Source organism: Nematostella vectensis, chromosome 5, assembly GCF_932526225.1.
Source record: "Nematostella vectensis chromosome 5, jaNemVect1.1, whole genome shotgun sequence".
NCBI classification, from domain to species: domain Eukaryota; kingdom Metazoa; phylum Cnidaria; class Anthozoa; order Actiniaria; family Edwardsiidae; genus Nematostella; species Nematostella vectensis.
Window position 1 is genome coordinate 16,471,627 of NC_064038.1, and position 22,204 is coordinate 16,493,830.

Consider the following 22,204-nt stretch of genomic DNA (forward strand, 5'->3'; position numbering starts at 1 on the left):
CGAATACTGGTCACGGCATCTTTTTCTACCTTACTGGTTCGTCTATTTTACCTCATTTTAATTTGATAAATGTTTATTAATTGGACTGCGTAGAAATGAATGAGTTGAAAGAATGCAGTTTTTATGTTATATTCTTCTCATTTTAGTTAGATTTCTCCTTCCTGAAAATTTATTTTCTTTGATTTAATCAAACGCGCGCAGAGTAGGGGCATGTTATTTTTGCTTTTTTTTTCAAATAATTTGAAAATAAAGAAACGTTTTGTCACATTTTTCTTGTTTCCAAACATTGAATCTCATTTAGTCAACGTTTGCTCCTGAGAGTTCTTTTTTCTGCCAAAGATATTCTAATTCATTTGTCAATCATAGATTTCAATAATTCGTTTCTCTTTTGTCCCACATTGACAAGATTTGTATTCTAAAGGGAACTCGTAGTCGTCTTTATCACGGCTAGCTTTGCGCAGTGACATTACCGTAACCGATGAGGTCCATCCGAGGCGCGGTTATTGCTGATTGAAAACTTTTCCCAATACCCCGCGAGACGACTTGAAACATAGTCGGCTTTGCAATTATTGTGGGCCCTACTTAGGGCCACCATTAACAAACAAATGCAAAATAGAACATCTTTAGTAGAAAAGGCCTGGTTATTTGTGTGAGCCTTTTCTGATATGTGAAAATCAATGAATTAAAAACCATAACGTGCTCTTTTTCAAGAATGCAAGATAACCGTTTTCTTGGTAGTTAATGTGAATGTTTCACAATTATGCGTTTGCAGTCAGTTCTTATTTAGAAGAAATTACAAAATAAGCAAACGGCTAAGAGCTCCTTGGAAAGCTACCTTTTATCTCTCCAATTCCTTTGGGCAAAATTTGCTCCAGCAAGCAATAATAAGAGAGTTAGGCGGCGAATAACTTTAATTGGGCTATTCCGTTTACCTTATATTCGTTTCAAATGAGGTTACTAGGTAAAATGGCTATAAGAAGCAACCCGAAATCCCGTGCGTTGTTGACTTGCTTGATCGGAAACATTCTGAATTTACTGGAACAGAAGGTTTAGATACAATTAGTTTTTTTTGCGGAAACAGATCAACATTGATTGAGAGAATCTTTGTCACTTGGGAGGGTTAGAACATTGCGTTGTGGCCGCAATAACCCAGGTTCAAATAATAGTCATGTAATTATTTATTTTAACTTTACTTGTTTGGCTGCTTTGTGTTGTCATGTAAGCCACAATACTAAGTATTGAATCGTACATTTTCTAGAACTAAAATTTAGATATATGCAAACTGCCTAGAACTCATTAAAAAGCTTGCATTTTTTTGCTATTTTGTATGTATATGAAATCCATCTCGCCGTGATCGTATAGTGGTTAGTACACTCCTTTCTGGCCGCAATAACTCAGGTTCGAATTCTGGTCACGGCATTTTTTTTTTCAACTTTACTTGTTTGTCTTCATGTTGTTCTATAAGCCCTAATACTGAGAATGCACTCGTACCTTGTTTAAGAGCATAAGCAAAAAGCTTAGAACTCCATATGAAGCTTCCATTTATTTGTCATTTTTTCTTTTTCTCAAATCAATCTCGCCGTGATCGTATACTGGTTAGTGCATTGCGTTGTGGCTGCAATAACCAAGGTTCGAATAAAAGTCATGTCATTTTTTATTTAAACTTTACTTGTTTGGCTGCTTTGTGTTGTCAGGTAAGCAACAATACTCAGTATAGAATCGTACATTTTCTAAAACTAATATTTAGATATATGCAAACTGCCTAGAACTCATTAGAAAGCTTGCATTTTTTTTGTTATTTTTTTCTTTATCTGAAATCAATCTCGCTGTGATCGTATAGTGGTTAATACATTACGTAGTGGCCGCAATAACCCAGGTTCGAATCCTGGTCACGGCATCTTTTTCTACCTTACTGGTTCGTCTATTTTACCTCATTTTAATTTGATAAATGTTTATTAATTGGACTGCGTAGAAATGAATGAGTTGAAAGAATGCAGTTTTTATGTTATATTCTTCTCATTTTAGTTAGATTTCTCCTTCCTGAAAATTTATTTTCTTTGATTTAATCAAACGCGCGCAGAGTAGGGGCATGTTATTTTTGCTTTGTTTTCAAATAATTTGAAAATAAAGAAAAGTTTTGTCACATTTTTCTTATTTCCGAACATTGAACCACATTTAGTCAACGTTTGCTCCTGAGAGTTCTTTTTTCTGCCAAAGATATTCTAATTCATTTGTCAATCATAGATTTCAATAATTCGGTTCTCTTTTGTCCCACATTGACAAGATTTGTATTCTAAAGGGAACTCGTAGTCGTCTTTATCACGGCTAGCTTTGCGCAGTGACATTACCGTAGCTGATGAGGTCCATCCGAGGCGCGGTTATTGCTGATTGAAAACTTTTCCCAATACCCCGCTAGACGACTTGAAACATAGTCGGCTTTGAAATTTTTGTGGGCCCTGCTTAGGGCCACCATTAACAAACAAATGCAAAATAGAACATCTTTAGTAGAAAAGGCCTGGTTATTTGTGTGAGCCTTTTCTGATATGTGAAAATCAATGTATTAAAAACCATAACGTGCTCTTTTTCAAGAATGCAAGATAACCGTTTTCTTGGTAGTTAATGAGAATGTTTCACAATTATGCGTTTGCAGTCAGTTCTTATTTAGAAGAAATTACAAAATAAGCAAACGGCTAAGAGCTCCTTGGAAAGCTACCTTTTATCTCTCCAATCCCTTTGGGCAAAATTTGCTCCAGCAAGCAATAATAAGAGAGTTAGGCGGCGAATAACTTTTATTGGGCTATTCCGTTTACCTTATATTCGTTTCAAATGAGGTTACTAGGTAAAATGGCTATAAGAAGCAACCCGAAATCCCGTGCGTTGTTGACTTGCTTGATCGGAAACATTCTGAATTTACTGGAACAGAAGGTTTAGATACAATTAGTTTTTTTTGCGGAAACAGATCAACATTGATTGAGAGAATCTTTGTCACTTGGGAGGGTTAGAACATTGCGTTGTGGCCGCAATAACCCAGGTTCAAATAATAGTCATGTCATTATTTATTTTAACTTTACTTGTTTGGCTGCTTTGTGTTGTCATGTAAGCCACAATACTAAGTATTGAATCGGACATTTTCTAGAACTAAAATTTAGATATATGCAAACTGCCTAGAACTCATTGAAAGGCTTGCATGTTTTTTTCGCTATTTTGTCTCTATCTGAAATCAATCTCGCCGTGATCGTATAGTGGTTAGTACACTCCTTTCTGGCCGCAATAACTCAGGTTCGAATTCTGGTCACGGCATTTTTTTTTTCAACTTTACTTGTTTGTCTTCATGTTGTTCTATAAGCCCTAATACTGTGTATGCACTCGTACCTTGTTTAAGAGCATAAGCAAAAAGCTTAGAACTCCATATGAAGCTTCCATTTATTTGTCATTTTTTCTTTATCTCAAATCAATCTCGCCGTGATCGTATACTGGTTAGTACATTGCGTTGTGGCTGCAATAACCAAGGTTCGAATAAAAGTCATGTCATTTTTTATTTTAACTTTACTTGTTTGGCTGCTTTGTGTTGTCAGGTAAGCCACAATACTCAGTATAGAATCGTACATTTTCTAAAACTAAAATTTAGATATATGCAAACTGCCTAGAACTCATTAGAAAGCTTGCATTTTTTTTGTTATTTTTTTCTTTATCTGAAATCAATCTCGCTGTGATCGTATAGTGGTTAGTACATTACGTAGTGGCCGCAATAACCCAGGTTCGAATACTGGTCACGGCATCTTTTTCTACCTTACTGGTTCGTCTATTTTACCTCATTTTAATTTGATAAATGTTTATTAATTGGACTGCGTAGAAATGAATGAGTTGAAAGAATGCAGTTTTTATGTTATATTCTTCTCATTTTAGTTAGATTTCTCCTTCCTGAAAATTTATTTTCTTTGATTTAATCAAACGCGCGCAGAGTAGGGGCATGTTATTTTTGCTTTTTTTTTCAAATAATTTGAAAATAAAGAAACGTTTTGTCACATTTTTCTTGTTTCCAAACATTGAATCTCATTTAGTCAACGTTTGCTCCTGAGAGTTCTTTTTTCTGCCAAAGATATTCTAATTCATTTGTCAATCATAGATTTCAATAATTCGTTTCTCTTTTGTCCCACATTGACAAGATTTGTATTCTAAAGGGAACTCGTAGTCGTCTTTATCACGGCTAGCTTTGCGCAGTGACATTACCGTAACCGATGAGGTCCATCCGAGGCGCGGTTATTGCTGATTGAAAACTTTTCCCAATACCCCGCGAGACGACTTGAAACATAGTCGGCTTTGCAATTATTGTGGGCCCTACTTAGGGCCACCATTAACAAACAAATGCAAAATAGAACATCTTTAGTAGAAAAGGCCTGGTTATTTGTGTGAGCCTTTTCTGATATGTGAAAATCAATGAATTAAAAACCATAACGTGCTCTTTTTCAAGAATGCAAGATAACCGTTTTCTTGGTAGTTAATGTGAATGTTTCACAATTATGCGTTTGCAGTCAGTTCTTATTTAGAAGAAATTACAAAATAAGCAAACGGCTAAGAGCTCCTTGGAAAGCTACCTTTTATCTCTCCAATTCCTTTGGGCAAAATTTGCTCCAGCAAGCAATAATAAGAGAGTTAGGCGGCGAATAACTTTTATTGGGCTATTCCGTTTACCTTATATTCGTTTCAAATGAGGTTACTAGGTAAAATGGCTATAAGAAGCAACCCGAAATCCCGTGCGTTGTTGACTTGCTTGATCGGAAACATTCTGAATTTACTGGAACAGAATGTTTAGATACAATTAGTTTTTTTTGCGGAAACAGATCAACATTGATTGAGAGAATCTTTGTCACTTGGGAGGGTTAGAACATTGCGTTGTGGCCGCAATAACCCAGGTTCAAATAATAGTCATGTAATTATTTATTTTAACTTTACTTGTTTGGCTGCTTTGTGTTGTCATGTAAGCCACAATACTAAGTATTGAATCGTACATTTTCTAGAACTAAAATTTAGATATATGCAAACTGACTAGAACTCATTAAAAAGCTTGCATTTTTTTGCTATTTTGTATGTATATGAAATCAATCTCGCCGTGATCGTATAGTGGTTAGTACACTCCTTTCTGGCCGCAATAACTCAGGTTCGAATTCTGGTCACGGCATTTTTTTTTTCAACTTTACTTCTTTACTTGTTTGTCTCCATGTTGTTCTATAAGCCCTAATACTGAGTATGCACTCGTACCTTGTTTAAGAGCATAAGCAAAAAGCTTAGAACTCCATATGAAGCTTCCATTTATTTCTCATTTTTTCTTTATCTTAAATCAATCTCGCCGTGATCGTATACTGGTTAGTACATTGCGTTGTGGCTGCAATAACCAAGGTTCGAATAAAAGTCATGTCATTTTTTATTTTAACTTTACTTGTTTGGCTGCTTTGTGTTGTCAGGTAAGCGACAATACTCAGTATAGAATCGTACATTTTCTAAAACTAAAATTTAGATATATGCAAACTGCCTAGAACTCATTAGAAAGCTTGCATTTTTTTGTTATTTTTTTCTTTATCTGAAATCAATCTCGCTGTGATCGTATAGTGGTTAGTACATTACGTAGTGGCCGCAATAACCCAGGTTCGAATACTGGTCACGGCATCTTTTTCTACCTTACTGGTTCGTCTATTTTACCTCATTTTAATTTGATAAATGTTTATTAATTGGACTGCGTAGAAATGAATGAGTTGAAAGAATGCAGTTTTTATGTTATATTCTTCTCATTTTAGTTAGATTTCTCCTTCCTGAAAATTTATTTTCTTTGATTTAATCAAACGCGCGCAGAGTAGGGGCATGTTATTTTTGCTTTGTTTTCAAATATTTTGAAAATAAACAAAAGTTTTGTCACATTTTTCTTGTTTCCAAACATTGAACCACATTTAGTCAACGTTTGCTCCTGAGAGTTCTTTTTTCTGCCAAAGATATTCTAATTCATTTGTCAATCATAGATTTCAATAATTCGGTTCTCTTTTGTCCCACATTGACAAGATTTGTATTCCAAAGGGAACTCGTAGTCGTCTTTATCACGGCTAGCTTTGCACAGTGGCATTACCGTAGCTGATGAGGTCCATCCGAGGCGCGGTTATTGCTGATTGAAAACTTTTCCCAATACCCCGCGAGACGACTTGAAGCATAGTCGGCTTTGCAATTTTTGTGGGCCCTATTTAGGGCCACCATTAACAAACAAATGCAAAATAGAACATCTTTAGTAGAAAAGGCCTGGTTATTTGTGTGAGCCTTTTCTGAAATGTGAAAATCAATGTATTAAAAACCATAACGTGCTCTTTTTCAAGAATGCAAGATAACCGTTTTCTTGGTAGTTAATGTGAATGTTTCACAATTATGCGTTTGCAGTCAGTTCTTATTTAGAAGAAATTACAAAATAAGCAAACGGCTAAGAGCTCCTTGGAAAGCTACCTTTTATCTCTCCAATTCCTTTGGGCAAAATTTGCTCCAGCAAGCAATAATAAGAGAGTTAGGCGGCGAATAACTTTTATTGGGCTATTCCGTTTACCTTATATTCGTTTCAAATGAGGTTACTAGGTAAAATGGCTATAAGAAGCAACCCGAAACACCCGTGCGTTGTTGACTTGCTTGATCGGAAACATTCTGAATTTACTGGAACAGAAGGTTTAGATACAATTAGTTTTTTTGGCGGAAACAGATCAACATTGATTGAGAGAATCTTTGTCACTTGGGAGGGTTAGAACATTGCGTTGTGGCCGCAATAACCCAGGTTCAAATAATAGTCATGTCATTATTTATTTTAACTTTACTTGTTTGGCTGCTTTGTGTTGTCATGTAAGCCACAATACTAAGTATTGAATCGTACATTTTCTAGAACTAAAATTTAGATATATGCAAACTGCCTAGAACTCATTGAAAGGCTTGCATGTTTTTTTCGCTATTTTGTCTCTATCTGAAATCAATCTCGCCGTGATCGTATAGTGGTTAGTACATTGCGTTGTGGCTGCAATAACCAAGGTTCGAATAAAAGTCATGTCATTTTTTATTTTAACTTTACTTGTTTGGCTGCTTTGTGTTGTCAGGTAAGCCACAATACTCAGTATAGAATCGTACATTTTCTAAAACTAAAATTTAGATATATGCAAACTGCCTAGAACTCATTAGAAAGCTTGCATTTATTTGGTTATTTTTTTCTTCATCTGAAAACAATCTCGCCGTGATCGTATAGTGGTTAGTACATTACGTAGTGGCCGCAATAACCCAGGTTGGAATCCTGGTCACGGCATCTTTTTCTACCTTACTGGTTCGTCTATTTTACCTCATTTTAATTTGATAAATGTTTATTAATTGGACTGCGTAGAAATGAATGAGTTGAAAGAATGCAGTTTTTATGTTATATTCTTCTCATTTTAGTTAGATTTCTCCTTCCTGAAAATTTATTTTCTTTGATTTAATCAAACGCGCGCAGAGTAGGGGCATGTTATTTTTGCTTTGTTTTCAAATAATTTGAAAATAAAGAAAAGTTTTGTCACATTTTTCTTGTTTCCAAACATTGAACCACATTTAGTCAACGTTTGCTCCTGAGAGTTCTTTTTTCTGCCAAAGATATTCTAATTCATTTGTCAATCATAGATTTCAATAATTCGGTTCTCTTTTGTCCCACATTGACAAGATTTGTATTCTAAAGGGAACTCGTAGTCGTCTTTATCACGGCTAGCTTTGCGCAGTGACATTACCGTAGCTGATGAGGTCCATCCGAGGCGCGGTTATTGCTTATTGAAAACTTTTCCCAAAACCCCGCGAGACGACTTGAAACATAGTCGGCTTTGCAATTTTTGTGGGCCCTGCTTAGGGCCACCATTAACAAACAAATGCAAAATAGAACATCTTTAGTAGAAAAGGCCTGGTTATTTGTGTGAGCCTTTTCTGATATGTGAAAATCAATGTATTAAAAACCATAACGTGCTCTTTTTCAAGAATGCAAGATAACCGTTTTCTTGGCAGTTAATGAGAATGTTTCACAATTATGCGTTTGCAGTCAGTTCTTATTTAGAAGAAATTACAAAATAAGCAAACGGCTAAGAGCTCCTTGGAAAGCTACCTTTTATCTCTCCAATTCCTTTGGGCAAAATTTGCTCCAGCAAGCAATAATAAGAGAGTTAGGCGGCGAATAACTTTTATTGGGCTATTCCGTTTACCTTATATTCGTTTCAAATGAGGTTACTAGGTAAAATGGCTATAAGAAGCAACCCGAAATCCGGTGCGTTGTTGACTTGCTTGATCGGAAACATTCTGAATTTACTGGAACAGAAGGTTTAGATACAATTAGTTTTTTTTGCGGAAACAGATCAACATTGATTGAGAGAATCTTTGTCACTTGGGAGGGTTAGAACATTGCGTTGTGGCCGCAATAACCCAGGTTCAAATAATAGTCATGTCATTATTTATTTTAACTTTACTTGTTTGGCTGCTTTGTGTTGTCATGTAAGCCACAATACTAAGTATTGAATCGTACATTTTCTAGAACTAAAATTTAGATATATGCAAACTGCCTAGAACTCATTGAAAGGCTTGCATGTTTTTTTCGCTATTTTTTCTCTATCTGAAATCAATCTCGCCGTGATCGTATAGTGGTTAGTACACTCCTTTCTGGCCGCAATAACTCAGGTTCGAATTCTGGTCACGGCATTTTTTTTTTCAACTTTACTTGTTTGTCTCCATGTTGTTCAATAAGCCCTAATACTGAGTATGCACTCGTACCTTGTTTAAGAGCATAAGCAAAAAGCTTAGAACTCCATATGAAGCTTCCATTTATTTGTCATTTTTTCTTTATCTCAAATCAATCTCGCCGTGATCGTATACTGGTTAGTATATTGCGTTGTGGCTGCAATAACCAAGGTTCGAATAAAAGTCATGTCATTTTTTATTTAAACTTTACTTGTTTGGCTGCTTTGTGTTGTCAGGTAAGCGACAATACTCAGTATAGAATCGTACATTTTCTAAAACTAATATTTAGATATATGCAAACTGCCTAGAACTCATTAGAAAGCTTGCATTTTTTTGTAATTTTTTTCTTTATCTGAAATCAATCTCGCTGTGATCGTATAATGGTTAGTACATTACGTAGTGGCCGCAATAACCCAGGTTCGAATCCTGGTCACGGCATCTTTTTCTACCTTACTGGTTCGTCTATTTTACCTCGTTTTAATTTGATAAATGGTTATTAATTGGACTGCGTAGAAATGAATGAGTTGAAAGAATGCAGTTTTTATGTTATATTCTTCTCATTTTAGTTAGATTTCTCCTTCCTGAAAATTTATTTTCTTTGATTTAATCAAACGCGCGCAGAGTAGGGGCATGTTATTTTTGCTTTGTTTTCAAATAATTTGAAAATAAAGAAAAGTTTTGTCACATTTTTCTTGTTTCCAAACATTGAACCACATTTAGTCAACGTTTGCTCCTGAGAGTTCTTTTTTCTGCCAAAGATATTCTAATTCATTTGTCAATCATAGATTTCAATAATTCGGTTCTCTGTTGTCCCACATTGACAAGATTTGTATTCCAAAGGGAACTCGTAGTCGTCTTTATCACGGCTAGCTTTGCGCAGTGGCATTACCGTAACTGATGAGGTCCATCCGAGGCGCGGTTATTGCTGATTGAAAACTTTTCCCAATACCCCGCGAGACGACTTGAAGCATAGTCGGCTTTGCAATTTTTGTGGGCCCTATTTAGGGCCACCATTAACAAACAAATGCAAAATAGAACATCTTTAGTAGAAAAGGCCTGGTTATTTGTGTGAGCCTTTTCTGAAATGTGAAAATCAATGTATTAAAAACCATAACGTGCTCTTTTTCAAGAATGCAAGATAACCGTTTTCTTGGTAGTTAATGTGAATGTTTCACAATTATGCGTTTGCAGTCAGTTCTTATTTAGAAGAAATTACAAAATAAGCAAACGGCTAAGAGCTCCTTGGAAAGCTACCTTTTATCTCTCCAATTCCTTTCGGCAAAATTTGCTCCAGCAAGCAATAATAAGAGAGTTAGGCGGCGAATAACTTTTATTGGGCTATTCCGTTTACCTTATATTCGTTTCAAATGAGGTTACTAGGTAAAATGGCTATAAGAAGCAACCCGAAACACCCGTGCGTTGTTGACTTGCTTGATCGGAAACATTCTGAATTTACTGGAACAGAAGGTTTAGATACAATTAGTTTTTTTGGCGGAAACAGATCAACATTGATTGAGAGAATCTTTGTCACTTGGGAGGGTTAGAACATTGCGTTGTGGCCGCAATAACCCAGGTTCAAATAATAGTCATGTCATTATTTATTTTAACTTTACTTGTTTGGCTGCTTTGTGTTGTCATGTAAGCCACAATACTAAGTATTGAATCGTACATTTTCTAGAACTAAAATTTAGATATATGCAAACTGCCTGAAACTTATTAAAAAGCTTGCATTTTTTTTCGCTATTTTGTCTCTATCTGAAATCAATCTCGCCGTGATCGTATAGTGGTTAGTACACTCCTTTCTGGCCGCAATAACTCAGGTTCGAATTCTGGTCACGGCATTTTTTTTTTCAACTTTACTTGTTTGTCTTCATGTTGTTCTATAAGCCCTAATACTGAGAATGCACTCGTACCTTGTTTAAGAGCATAAGCAAAAAGCTTAGAACTCCATATGAAGCTTCCATTTATTTGTCATTTTTTCTTTTTCTCAAATCAATCTCGCCGTGATCGTATACTGGTTAGTGCATTGCGTTGTGGCTGCAATAACCAAGGTTCGAATAAAAGTCATGTCATTTTTTATTTAAACTTTACTTGTTTGGCTGCTTTGTGTTGTCAGGTAAGCAACAATACTCAGTATAGAATCGTACATTTTCTAAAACTAATATTTAGATATATGCAAACTGCCTAGAACTCATTAGAAAGCTTGCATTTTTTTTGTTATTTTTTTCTTTATCTGAAATCAATCTCGCTGTGATCGTATAGTGGTTAGTACATTACGTAGTGGCCGCAATAACCCAGGTTCGAATCCTGGTCACGGCATCTTTTTCTACCTTACTGGTTCGTCTATTTTACCTCATTTTAATTTGATAAATGTTTATTAATTGGACTGCGTAGAAATGAATGAGTTGAAAGAATGCAGTTTTTATGTTATATTCTTCTCATTTTAGTTAGATTTCTCCTTCCTGAAAATTTATTTTCTTTGATTTAATCAAACGCGCGCAGAGTAGGGGCATGTTATTTTTGCTTTGTTTTCTAATAATTTGAAAATAAAGAAACGTTTTGTCACATTTTTCTTATTTCCAAACATTGAACCACATTTAGTCAACGTTTGCTCCTGAGAGTTCTTTTTTCTGCCAAAGATATTCTAATTCATTTGTCAATCATAGATTTCAATAATTCGGTTCTCTTTTGTCCCACATTGACAAGATTTGTATTCTAAAGGGAACTCGTAGTCGTCTTTATCACGGCTAGCTTTGCGCAGTGACATTACCGTAGCTGATGAGGTCCATCCGAGGCGCGGTTATTGCTGATTGAAAACTTTTCCCAATACCCCGCTAGACGACTTGAAACATAGTCGGCTTTGAAATTTTTGTGGGCCCTGCTTAGGGCCACCATTAACAAACAAATGCAAAATAGAACATCTTTAGTAGAAAAGGCCTGGTTATTTGTGTGAGCCTTTTCTGATATGTGAAAATCAATGTATTAAAAACCATAACGTGCTCTTTTTCAAGAATGCAAGATAACCGTTTTCTTGGTAGTTAATGAGAATGTTTCACAATTATGCGTTTGCAGTCAGTTCTTATTTAGAAGAAATTACAAAATAAGCAAACGGCTAAGAGCTCCTTGGAAAGCTACCTTTTATCTCTCCAATTCCTTTGGGCAAAATTTGCTCCAGCAAGCAATAATAAGAGAGTTAGGCGGCAAATAACTTTTATTGGGCTATTCCGTTTACCTTATATTCGTTTCAAATGAGGTTACTAGGTAAAATGGCTATAAGAAGCAACCCGAAATCCCGTGCGTTGTTAACTTGCTTGATCGGAAACATTCTGTATTTACTGGAACAGAAGGTTTAGATACAATTAGTTTTTTTTGCGGAAACAGATCAACATTGATTGAGAGAATCTTTGTCACTTGGGAGGGTTAGAACATTGCGTTGTGGCCGCAATAACCCAGGTTCAAATAATAGTCATGTCATTATTTATTTTAACTTTACTTGTTTGGCTGCTTTGTGTTGTCATGTAAGCCACAATACTAAGTATTGAATCGTACATTTTCTAGAACTAAAATTTAGATATATGCAAACTGCCTAGAACTCATTGAAAGGCTTGCATGTTTTTTTCGCTATTTTGTCTCTATCTGAAATCAATCTCGCCGTGATCGTATAGTGGTTAGTACATTGCGTTGTGGCTGCAATAACCAAGGTTCGAATAAAAGTCATGTCATTTTTTATTTTAACTTTACTTGTTTGGCTGCTTTGTGTTGTCAGGTAAGCCACAATACTCAGTATAGAATCGTACATTTTCTAAAACTAAAATTTAGATATATGCAAACTGCCTAGAACTCATTAGAAAGCTTGCATTTATTTGGTTATTTTTTTCTTCATCTGAAATCAATCTCGCCGTGATCGTATAGTGGTTAGTACATTACGTAGTGGCCGCAATAACCCAGGTTCGAATCCTGGTCACGGCATCTTTTTCTACCTTACTGGTTCGTCTATTTTACCTCATTTTAATTTGATAAATGTTTATTAATTGGACTGCGTAGAAATGAATGAGTTGAAAGAATGCAGTTTTTATGTTATATTCTTCTCATTTTAGTTAGATTTCTCCTTCCTGAAAATTTATTTTCTTTGATTTAATCAAACGCGCGCAGAGTAGGGGCATGTTATTTTTGCTTTGTTTTCAAATAATTTGAAAATAAAGAAAAGTTTTGTCACATTTTTCTTGTTTCCAAACATTGAACCACATTTAGTCAACGTTTGCTCCTGAGAGTTCTTTTTTCTGCCAAAGATATTCTAATTCATTTGTCAATCATAGATTTCAATAATTCGGTTCTCTTTTGTCCCACATTGACAAGATTTGTATTCTAAAGGGAACTCGTAGTCGTCTTTATCACGGCTAGCTTTGCGCAGTGACATTACCGTAGCTGATGAGGTCCATCCGAGGCGCGGTTATTGCTTATTGAAAACTTTTCCCAATACCCCGCGAGACGACTTGAAACATAGTCGGCTTTGCAATTTTTGTGGGCCCTGCTTAGGGCCACCATTAACAAACAAATGCAAAATAGAACATCTTTAGTAGAAAAGGCCTGGTTATTTGTGTGAGCCTTTTCTGATATGTGAAAATCAATGTATTAAAAACCATAACGTGCTCTTTTTCAAGAATGCAAGATAACCGTTTTCTTGGCAGTTAATGAGAATGTTTCACAATTATGCGTTTGCAGTCAGTTCTTATTTAGAAGAAATTACAAAATAAGCAAACGGCTAAGAGCTCCTTGGAAAGCTACCTTTTATCTCTCTAATTCCTTTCGACAAAATTTGCTCCAGCAAGCAATAATAAGAGAGTTAGGCGGCGAATAACTTTTATTGGGCTATTCCGTTTACCTTATATTCGTTTCAAATGAGGTCACTAGGTAAAATGACTATAAGAAGCAACCCGAAATCCCGTGCGTTGTTGACTTGCTTGATCGGAAACATTCTGAATTTACTGGAACAGAAGGTTTAGATACAATTACTTTTTTTTGCGGAAACAGATCAACATTGATTGAGAGAATCTTTGTCACTTGTGAGGGTTAGAACATTGCGTTGTGGCCGCAATAACCCAGGTTCAAATAATAGTCATGTCATTATTTATTTCAACTTTACTTGTTTGGCTGCTTCGTGTTGTCATGTAAGCCACAATACTAAGTATTGAATCGTACATTTTCTAGAACTAAAATTTAGATATATGCAAACTGCCTAGAACTCATTGAAAGGCTTGCATGTTTTTTTCGCTATTTTGTCTCTATCTGAAATCAATCTCGCCGTGATCGTATAGTGGTTAGTACACTCCTTTCTGGCCGCAATAACTCAGGTTCGAATTCTGGTCACGGCATTTTTTTTTCAACTTTACTTGTTTGTCTCCATGTTGTTCTATAAGCCCTAATACTGAGTATGCACTCGTACCTTGTTTAAGAGCATAAGCAAAAAGCTTAGAACTCCATATGAAGCTTCCATTTATTTGTCATTTTTTCTTTATCTCAAATCAATCTCGCCGTGATCGTATACTGGTTAGTATATTGCGTTGTGGCTGCAATAACCAAGGTTCGAATAAAAGTCATGTCATTTTTTATTTAAACTTTACTTGTTTGGCTGCTTTGTGTTGTCAGGTAAGCGACAATACTCAGTATAGAATCGTACATTTTCTAAAACTAATATTTAGATATATGCAAACTGCCTAGAACTCATTAGAAAGCTTGCATTTTTTTTGTAATTTTTTTCTTTATCTGAAATCAATCTCGCTGTGATCGTATAATGGTTAGTACATTACGTAGTTGCCGCAATAACCCAGGTTCGAATCCTGGTCACGGCATCTTTTTCTACCTTACTGGTTCGTCTATTTTACCTCGTTTTAATTTGATAAATGTTTATTAATTGGACTGCGTAGAAATGAATGAGTTGAAAGAATGCAGTTTTTATGTTATATTCTTCTCATTTTAGTTAGATTTCTCCTTCCTGAAAATTTATTTTCTTTGATTTAATCAAACGCGCGCAGAGTAGGGGCATGTTATTTTTGCTTTGTTTTCAAATAATTTGAAAATAAAGAAAAGTTTTGTCACATTTTTCTTGTTTCCAAACATTGAACCACATTTAGTCAACGTTTGCTCCTGAGAGTTCTTTTTTCTGCCAAAGATATTCTAATTCATTTGTCAATCATAGATTTCAATAATTCGGTTCTCTGTTGTCCCACATTGACAAGATTTGTATTCCAAAGGGAACTCGTAGTCGTCTTTATCACGGCTAGCTTTGCGCAGTGGCATTACCGTAACTGATGAGGTCCATCCGAGGCGCGGTTATTGCTGATTGAAAACTTTTCCCAATACCCCGCGAGACGACTTGAAGCATAGTCGGCTTTGCAATTTTTGTGGGCCCTATTTAGGGCCACCATTAACAAACAAATGCAAAATAGAACATCTTTAGTAGAAAAGGCCTGGTTATTTGTGTGAGCCTTTTCTGAAATGTGAAAATCAATGTATTAAAAACCATAACGTGCTCTTTTTCAAGAATGCAAGATAACCGTTTTCTTGGTAGTTAATGTGAATGTTTCACAATTATGCGTTTGCAGTCAGTTCTTATTTAGAAGAAATTACAAAATAAGCAAACGGCTAAGAGCTCCTTGGAAAGCTACCTTTTATCTCTCCAATTCCTTTCGGCAAAATTTGCTCCAGCAAGCAATAATAAGAGAGTTAGGCGGCGAATAACTTTTATTGGGCTATTCCGTTTACCTTATATCCGTTTCAAATGAGGTTACTAGGTAAAATGGCTATAAGAAGCAACCCGAAACACCCGTGCGTTGTTGACTTGCTTGATCGGAAACATTCTGAATTTACTGGAACAGAAGGTTTAGATACAATTAGTTTTTTTGGCGGAAACAGATCAACATTGATTGAGAGAATCTTTGTCACTTGGGAGGGTTAGAACATTGCGTTGTGGCCGCAATAACCCAGGTTCAAATAATAGTCATGTCATTATTTATTTTAACTTTACTTGTTTGGCTGCTTTGTGTTGTCGTGTAAGCCACAATACTAAGTATTGAATCGTACATTTTCTAGAACTAAAATTTAGATATATGCAAACTGCCTAGAACTCATTGAAAGGCTTGCATGTTTTTTTCGCTATTTTGTCTCTATCTGAAATCAATCTCGCCGTGATCGTATAGTGGTTAGTACACTCCTTTCTGGCCGCAATAACTCAGGTTCGAATTCTGGTCACGGCATTTTTTTTTTCAACTTTACTTGTTTGTCTTCATGTTGTTCTATAAGCCCTAATACTGAGAATGCACTCGTACCTTGTTTAAGAGCATAAGCAAAAAGCTTAGAACTCCATATAAAGCTTCCATTTATTTGTCATTTTTTCTTTTTCTCAAATCAATCTCGCCGTGATCGTATACTGGTTAGTGCATTGCGTTGTGGCTGCAATAACAAAGGTTCGAATAAAAGTCATGTCATTTTTTATTTAAACTTTACTTGTTTGGCTGCTTTGTGTTGTCAGGTAAGCAACAATACTCAGTATAGAATCGTACATTTTCTAAAACTAATATTTAGATATATGCAAACTGCCTAGAACTCATTAGAAAGCTTGCATTTTTTTTGTTATTTTTTTCTTTATCTGAAATCAATCTCGCTGTGATCGTATAGTGGTTAGTACATTACGTAGTGGCCGCAATAACCCAGGTTCAAATCCTGGTCACGGCATTTTTTTCTACCTTACTGGTTCGTCTATTTTACCTCATTTTAATTTGATAAATGTTTATTAATTGGACTGCGTAGAAATGAATGAGTTGAAAGAATGCAGTTTTTATGTTATATTCTTCTCATTTTAGTTAGATTTCTCCTTCCTGAAAATTTATTTTCTTTGATTTAATCAAACGCGCGCAGAGTAGGGGCATGTTATTTTTGCTTTGTTTTCAAATATTTTGAAAATAAAGAAAAGTTTTGTCACATTTTTCTTGTTTCCAAACATTGAACCACATTTAGTCAACGTTTGCTCCTGAGAGTTCTTTTTTCTGCCAAAGATATTCTAATTCATTTGTCAATCATAGATTTCAATAATTCGGTTCTCTTTTGTCCCACATTGACAAGATTTGTATTCCAAAGAGAACTCGTAGTCGTCTTTATCACGGCTAGCTTTGCGCAGTGGCATTACCGTAGCTGATGAGGTCCATCCGAGGCGCGGTTATTGCTGATTGAAAACTTTTCCCAATACCCCGCGAGACGACTTGAAGCATAGTCGGCTTTGCAATTTTTGTGGGCCCTATTTAGGGCCACCATTAACAAACAAATGCAAAATAGAACATCTTTAGTAGAAAAGGCCTGGTTATTTGTGTGAGCCTTTTCTGAAATGTGAAAATCAATGTATTAAAAACCATAACGTGCTCTTTTTCAAGAATGCAAGATAACCGTTTTCTTGGTAGTTAATGTGAATGTTTCACAATTATGCGTTTGCAGTCAGTTCTTATTTAGAAGAAATTACAAAATAAGCAAACGGCTAAGAGCTCCTTGGAAAGCTACCTTTTATCTCTCCATTTCCTTTTGGCAAAATTTGCTCCAGCAAGCAATAATAAGAGAGTTAGGCGGCGAATAACTTTTATTGGGCTATTCCGTTTACCTTATATTCGTTTCAAATGAGGTTACTAGGTAAAATGGCTATAAGAAGCAACCCGAAACACCCGTGCGTTGTTGACTTGCTTGATCGGAAACATTCTGAATTTACTGGAACAGAAGGTTTAGATACAATTAGTTTTTTTGGCGGAAACAGATCAACATTGATTGAGAGAATCTTTGTCACTTGGGAGGGTTAGAACATTGCGTTGTGGCCGCAATAACCCAGGTTCAAATAATAGTCATGTCATTATTTATTTTAACTTTACTTGTTTGGCTGCTTTGTGTTGTCATGTAAGCCACAATACTAAGTATTGAATCGTACATTTTCTAGAACTAAAATTTAGATATATGCAAACTGCCTGAAACTCATTAAAAAGCTTGCATTTTTTTTCGCTATTTTGTCTCTATCTGAAATCAATCTCGCCGTGATCGTATAGTGGTTAGTACACTCCTTTCTGGCCGCAATAACTCAGGTTCGAATTCTGGTCACGGCATTTTTTTTTTCAACTTTACTTGTTTGTCTTCATGTTGTTCTATAAGCCCTAATACTGAGAATGCACTCGTACCTTGTTTAAGAGCATAAGCAAAAAGCTTAGAACTCCATATGAAGCTTCCATTTATTTGTCATTTTTTCTTTTTCTCAAATCAATCTCGCCGTGATCGTATACTGGTTAGTGCATTGCGTTGTGGCTGCAATAACCAAGGTTCGAATAAAAGTCATGTCATTTTTTATTTAAACTTTACTTGTTTGGCTGCTTTGTGTTGTCAGGTAAGCAACAATACTCAGTATAGAATCGTACATTTTCTAAAACTAATATTTAGATATATGCAAACTGCCTAGAACTCATTAGAAAGCTTGCATTTTTTTTGTTATTTTTTTCTTTATCTGAAATCAATCTCGCTGTGATCGTATAGTGGTTAGTACATTACGTAGTGGCCGCAATAACCCAGGTTCGAATCCTGGTCACGGCATCTTTTTCTACCTTACTGGTTCGTCTATTTTACCTCATTTTAATTTGATAAATGTTTATTAATTGGACTGCGTAGAAATGAATGAGTTGAAAGAATGCAGTTTTTATGTTATATTCTTCTCATTTTAGTTAGATTTCTCCTTCCTGAAAATTTATTTTCTTTGATTTAATCAAACGCGCGCAGAGTAGGGGCATGTTATTTTTGCTTTGTTTTCAAATAATTTGAAAATAAAGAAAAGTTTTGTCACATTTTTCTTATTTCCAAACATTGAACCACATTTAGTCAACGTTTGCTCCTGAGAGTTCTTTTTTCTGCCAAAGATATTCTAATTCATTTGTCAATCATAGATTTCAATAATTCGGTTCTCTTTTGTCCCACATTGACAAGATTTGTATTCTAAAGGGAACTCGTAGTCGTCTTTGTCACGGCTAGCTTTGCGCAGTGACATTACCGTAGCTGATGAGGTCCATCCGAGGCGCGGTTATTGCTGATTGAAAACTTTTCCCAATACCCCGCTAGACGACTTGAAACATAGTCGGCTTTGAAATTTTTGTGGGCCCTGCTTAGGGCCACCATTAACAAACAAATGCAAAATAGAACATCTTTAGTAGAAAAGGCCTGGTTATTTGTGTGAGCCTTTTCTGATATGTGAAAATCAATGTATTAAAAACCATAACGTGCTCTTTTTCAAGAATGCAAGATAACCGTTTTCTTGGTAGTTAATGAGAATGTTTCACAATTATGCGTTTGCAGTCAGTTCTTATTTAGAAGAAATTACAAAATAAGCAAACGGCTAAGAGCTCCTTGAAAAGCTACCTTTTATCTCTCCAATCCCTTTGGGCAAAATTTGCTCCAGCAAGCAATAATAAGAGAGTTAGGCGGCGAATAACTTTTATTGGGCTATTCCGTTTACCTTATATTCGTTTCAAATGAGGTTACTAGGTAAAATGGCTATAAGAAGCAACCCGAAATCCCGTGCGTTGTTGACTTGCTTGATCGGAAACATTCTGAATTTACTGGAACAGAAGGTTTAGATACAATTAGTTTTTTTTGCGGAAACAGATCAACATTGATTGAGAGAATCTTTGTCACTTGGGAGGGTTAGAACATTGTGTTGTGGCCGCAATAACCCAGGTTCAAATAATAGTCATGTCATTATTTATTTTAACTTTACTTGTTTGGCTGCTTTGTGTTGTCATGTAAGCCACAATACTAAGTATTGAATCGGACATTTTCTAGAACTAAAATTTAGATATATGCAAACTGCCTAGAACTCATTGAAAGGCTTGCATGTTTTTTTCGCTATTTTGTCTCTATCTGAAATCAATCTCGCCGTGATCGTATAGTGGTTAGTACACTCCTTTCTGGCCGCAATAACTCAGGTTCGAATTCTGGTCACGGCATTTTTTTTTTCAACTTTACTTGTTTGTCTTCATGTTGTTCTATAAGCCCTAATACTGTGTATGCACTCGTACCTTGTTTAAGAGCATAAGCAAAAAGCTTAGAACTCCATATGAAGCTTCCATTTATTTGTCATTTTTTCTTTATCTCAAATCAATCTCGCCGTGATCGTATATTGGTTAGTACATTGCGTTGTGGCTGCAATAACCAAGGTTCGAATAAAAGTCATGTCATTTTTTATTTTAACTTTACTTGTTTGGCTGCTTTGTGTTGTCAGGTAAGCCACAATACTCAGTATAGAATCGTACATTTTCTAAAACTAAAATTTAGATATATGCAAACTGCCTAGAACTCATTAGAAAGCTTGCATTTTTTTTGTTATTTTTTTCTTCATCTGAAATCAATCTCGCCGTGATCGTATAGTGGTTAGTACATTACGTAGTGGCCGCAATAACCCAGGTTGGAATCCTGGTCACGGCATCTTTTTCTACCTTACTGGTTCGTCTATTTTTCCTCATTTTAATTTGATAAATGTTTATTAATTGGACTGCGTAGAAATGAATGTGTTGAAAGAATGCAGTTTTTATGTTATATTCTTCTCATTTTAGTTAGATTTCTCCTTCCTGAAAATTTATTTTCTTTGATTTAATCAAACGCGCGCAGAGTAGGGGCATGTTATTTTTGCTTTGTTGTCAAATAATTTGAAAATAAAGAAAAGTTTTGTCACATTTTTCTTGTTTCCAAACATTGAACCACATTTAGTCAACGTTTGCTCCTGAGAGTTCTTTTTTCTGCCAAAGATATTCTAATTCATTTGTCAATCATAGATTTCAATAATTCGTTTCTCTTTTGTCCCACATTGACAAGATTTGTATTCTAAAGGGAACTCGTAGTCGTCTTTATCACGGCTAGCTTTGCGCAGTGACATCACCGTAGCTGATGAGGTCCATCCGAGGCGCGGTTATTGCTGATTGAAAACTTTTTTCAATACCCCGCGAGACGACTTGAAACATAGTCGGCTTTGCAATTATTGTGGGCCCTACTTAGGGCCACCATTAACAAACAAATGCAAAATAGAACATCTTTAGTAGAAAAGGCCTGGATATTTGTGTGAGCCTTTTCTGATATGTGAAAATCAATGTATTAAAAACCATAACGTGCTCTTTTTCAAGAATGCAAGATAACCGTTTTCTTGGTAGTTAATGAGAATGTTTCACAATTATGCGTTTGCAGTCAGTTCTTATTTAGAAGAAATTACAAAATAAGCAAACGGCTAAGAGCTCCTTGGAAAGCTACCTTTTATCTCTCCAATTCCTTTGGGCAAAATTTGCTCCAGCAAGCAATAATAAGAGAGTTAGGCGGCGAATAACTTTTATTGGGCTATTCCGTTTACCTTATATTCGTTTCAAATGAGGTTACTAGGTAAAATGGCTATAAGAAGCAACCCGAAATCCCGTGCGTTGTTGACTTGCTTGATCGGAAACATTCTGAATTTACTGGAACAGAAGGTTTAGATACAATTAGTTTTTTTTGCGGAAACAGATCAACATTGATTGAGAGAATCTTTGTCACTTGGGAGGGTTAGAACATTGCGTTGTGGCCGCAATAACCCAGGTTCAAATAATAGTCATGTCATTATTTATTTTAACTTTACTTGTTTGGCTGCTTTGTGTTGTCATGTAAGCCACAATACTAAGTATTGAATCGTACATTTTCTAGAACTAAAATTTAGATATATGCAAACTGCCTAGAACTCATTGAAAGGCTTGCATGTTTTTTTCGCTATTTTGTCTCTATCTGAAATCAATCTCGCCGTGATCGTATAGTGGTTAGTACACTCCTTTCTGGCCGCAATAACTCAGGTTCGAATTCTGGTCACGGCATTTTTTTTTTTCAACTTTACTTCTTTACTTGTTTGTCTTCATGTTGTTCTATAAGCCCTAATACTGAGTATGCACTCGTACCTTGTTTAAGAGCATAAGCAAAAAGCTTAGAACTCCATATGAAGCTTCCATTTATTTCTCATTTTTTCTTTATCTTAAATCAATCTCGCCGTGATCGTATACTGGTTAGTACATTGCGTTGTGGCTGCAATAACCAAGGTTCGAATAAAAGTCATGTCATTTTTTATTTTAACTTTACTTGTTTGGCTGCTTTGTGTTGTCAGGTAAGCGACAATACTCAGTATAGAATCGTACATTTTCTAAAACTAAAATTTAGATATATGCAAACTGCCTAGAACTCATTAGAAAGCTTGCATTTTTTTTGTTATTTTTTTCTTTATCTGAAATCAATCTCGCTGTGATCGTATAGTGGTTAGTACATTACGTAGTGGCCGCAATAACCCAGGTTCGAATACTGGTCACGGCATCTTTTTCTACCTTACTGGTTCGTCTATTTTACCTCATTTTAATTTGATAAATGTTTATTAATT

The 22,204-nt window shown here is 35.6% G+C and overlaps 12 non-coding genes across 12 annotated transcripts; all 12 read left to right on the plus strand.

The window, feature by feature from the left end:
- Positions 1-449: 449 nt before the first annotated feature.
- LOC125567164 lies at positions 450-588 on the plus strand. The gene has a single exon (XR_007311688.1). It is a non-coding gene; the product is annotated as a U4 spliceosomal RNA (small nuclear RNA).
- A 1,739-nt stretch (positions 589-2,327) lies between these two features.
- On the plus strand, positions 2,328-2,466 carry LOC125567173. Its single transcript, XR_007311697.1, has one exon. It is a non-coding gene; the product is annotated as a U4 spliceosomal RNA (small nuclear RNA).
- Positions 2,467-4,209: 1,743 nt separating this feature from the next.
- Positions 4,210-4,348, plus strand: LOC125567165. Its single transcript, XR_007311689.1, has one exon. It is a non-coding gene; the product is annotated as a U4 spliceosomal RNA (small nuclear RNA).
- Positions 4,349-6,094: 1,746 nt separating this feature from the next.
- On the plus strand, positions 6,095-6,233 carry LOC125567130. The gene has a single exon (XR_007311654.1). It is a non-coding gene; the product is annotated as a U4 spliceosomal RNA (small nuclear RNA).
- Positions 6,234-7,745: 1,512 nt separating this feature from the next.
- LOC125567167 lies at positions 7,746-7,884 on the plus strand. Its single transcript, XR_007311691.1, has one exon. It is a non-coding gene; the product is annotated as a U4 spliceosomal RNA (small nuclear RNA).
- Positions 7,885-9,625: 1,741 nt separating this feature from the next.
- Positions 9,626-9,764, plus strand: LOC125567134. The gene has a single exon (XR_007311658.1). It is a non-coding gene; the product is annotated as a U4 spliceosomal RNA (small nuclear RNA).
- A 1,742-nt stretch (positions 9,765-11,506) lies between these two features.
- LOC125567174 lies at positions 11,507-11,645 on the plus strand. Its single transcript, XR_007311698.1, has one exon. It is a non-coding gene; the product is annotated as a U4 spliceosomal RNA (small nuclear RNA).
- Positions 11,646-13,156: 1,511 nt separating this feature from the next.
- On the plus strand, positions 13,157-13,295 carry LOC125567153. The gene has a single exon (XR_007311677.1). It is a non-coding gene; the product is annotated as a U4 spliceosomal RNA (small nuclear RNA).
- Positions 13,296-15,036: 1,741 nt separating this feature from the next.
- Positions 15,037-15,175, plus strand: LOC125567135. Its single transcript, XR_007311659.1, has one exon. It is a non-coding gene; the product is annotated as a U4 spliceosomal RNA (small nuclear RNA).
- Positions 15,176-16,918: 1,743 nt separating this feature from the next.
- On the plus strand, positions 16,919-17,057 carry LOC125567108. Its single transcript, XR_007311632.1, has one exon. It is a non-coding gene; the product is annotated as a U4 spliceosomal RNA (small nuclear RNA).
- A 1,742-nt stretch (positions 17,058-18,799) lies between these two features.
- On the plus strand, positions 18,800-18,938 carry LOC125567175. Its single transcript, XR_007311699.1, has one exon. It is a non-coding gene; the product is annotated as a U4 spliceosomal RNA (small nuclear RNA).
- Positions 18,939-20,680: 1,742 nt separating this feature from the next.
- On the plus strand, positions 20,681-20,819 carry LOC125567184. Its single transcript, XR_007311708.1, has one exon. It is a non-coding gene; the product is annotated as a U4 spliceosomal RNA (small nuclear RNA).
- The last annotated feature ends 1,385 nt before the right edge of the window (positions 20,820-22,204 follow it).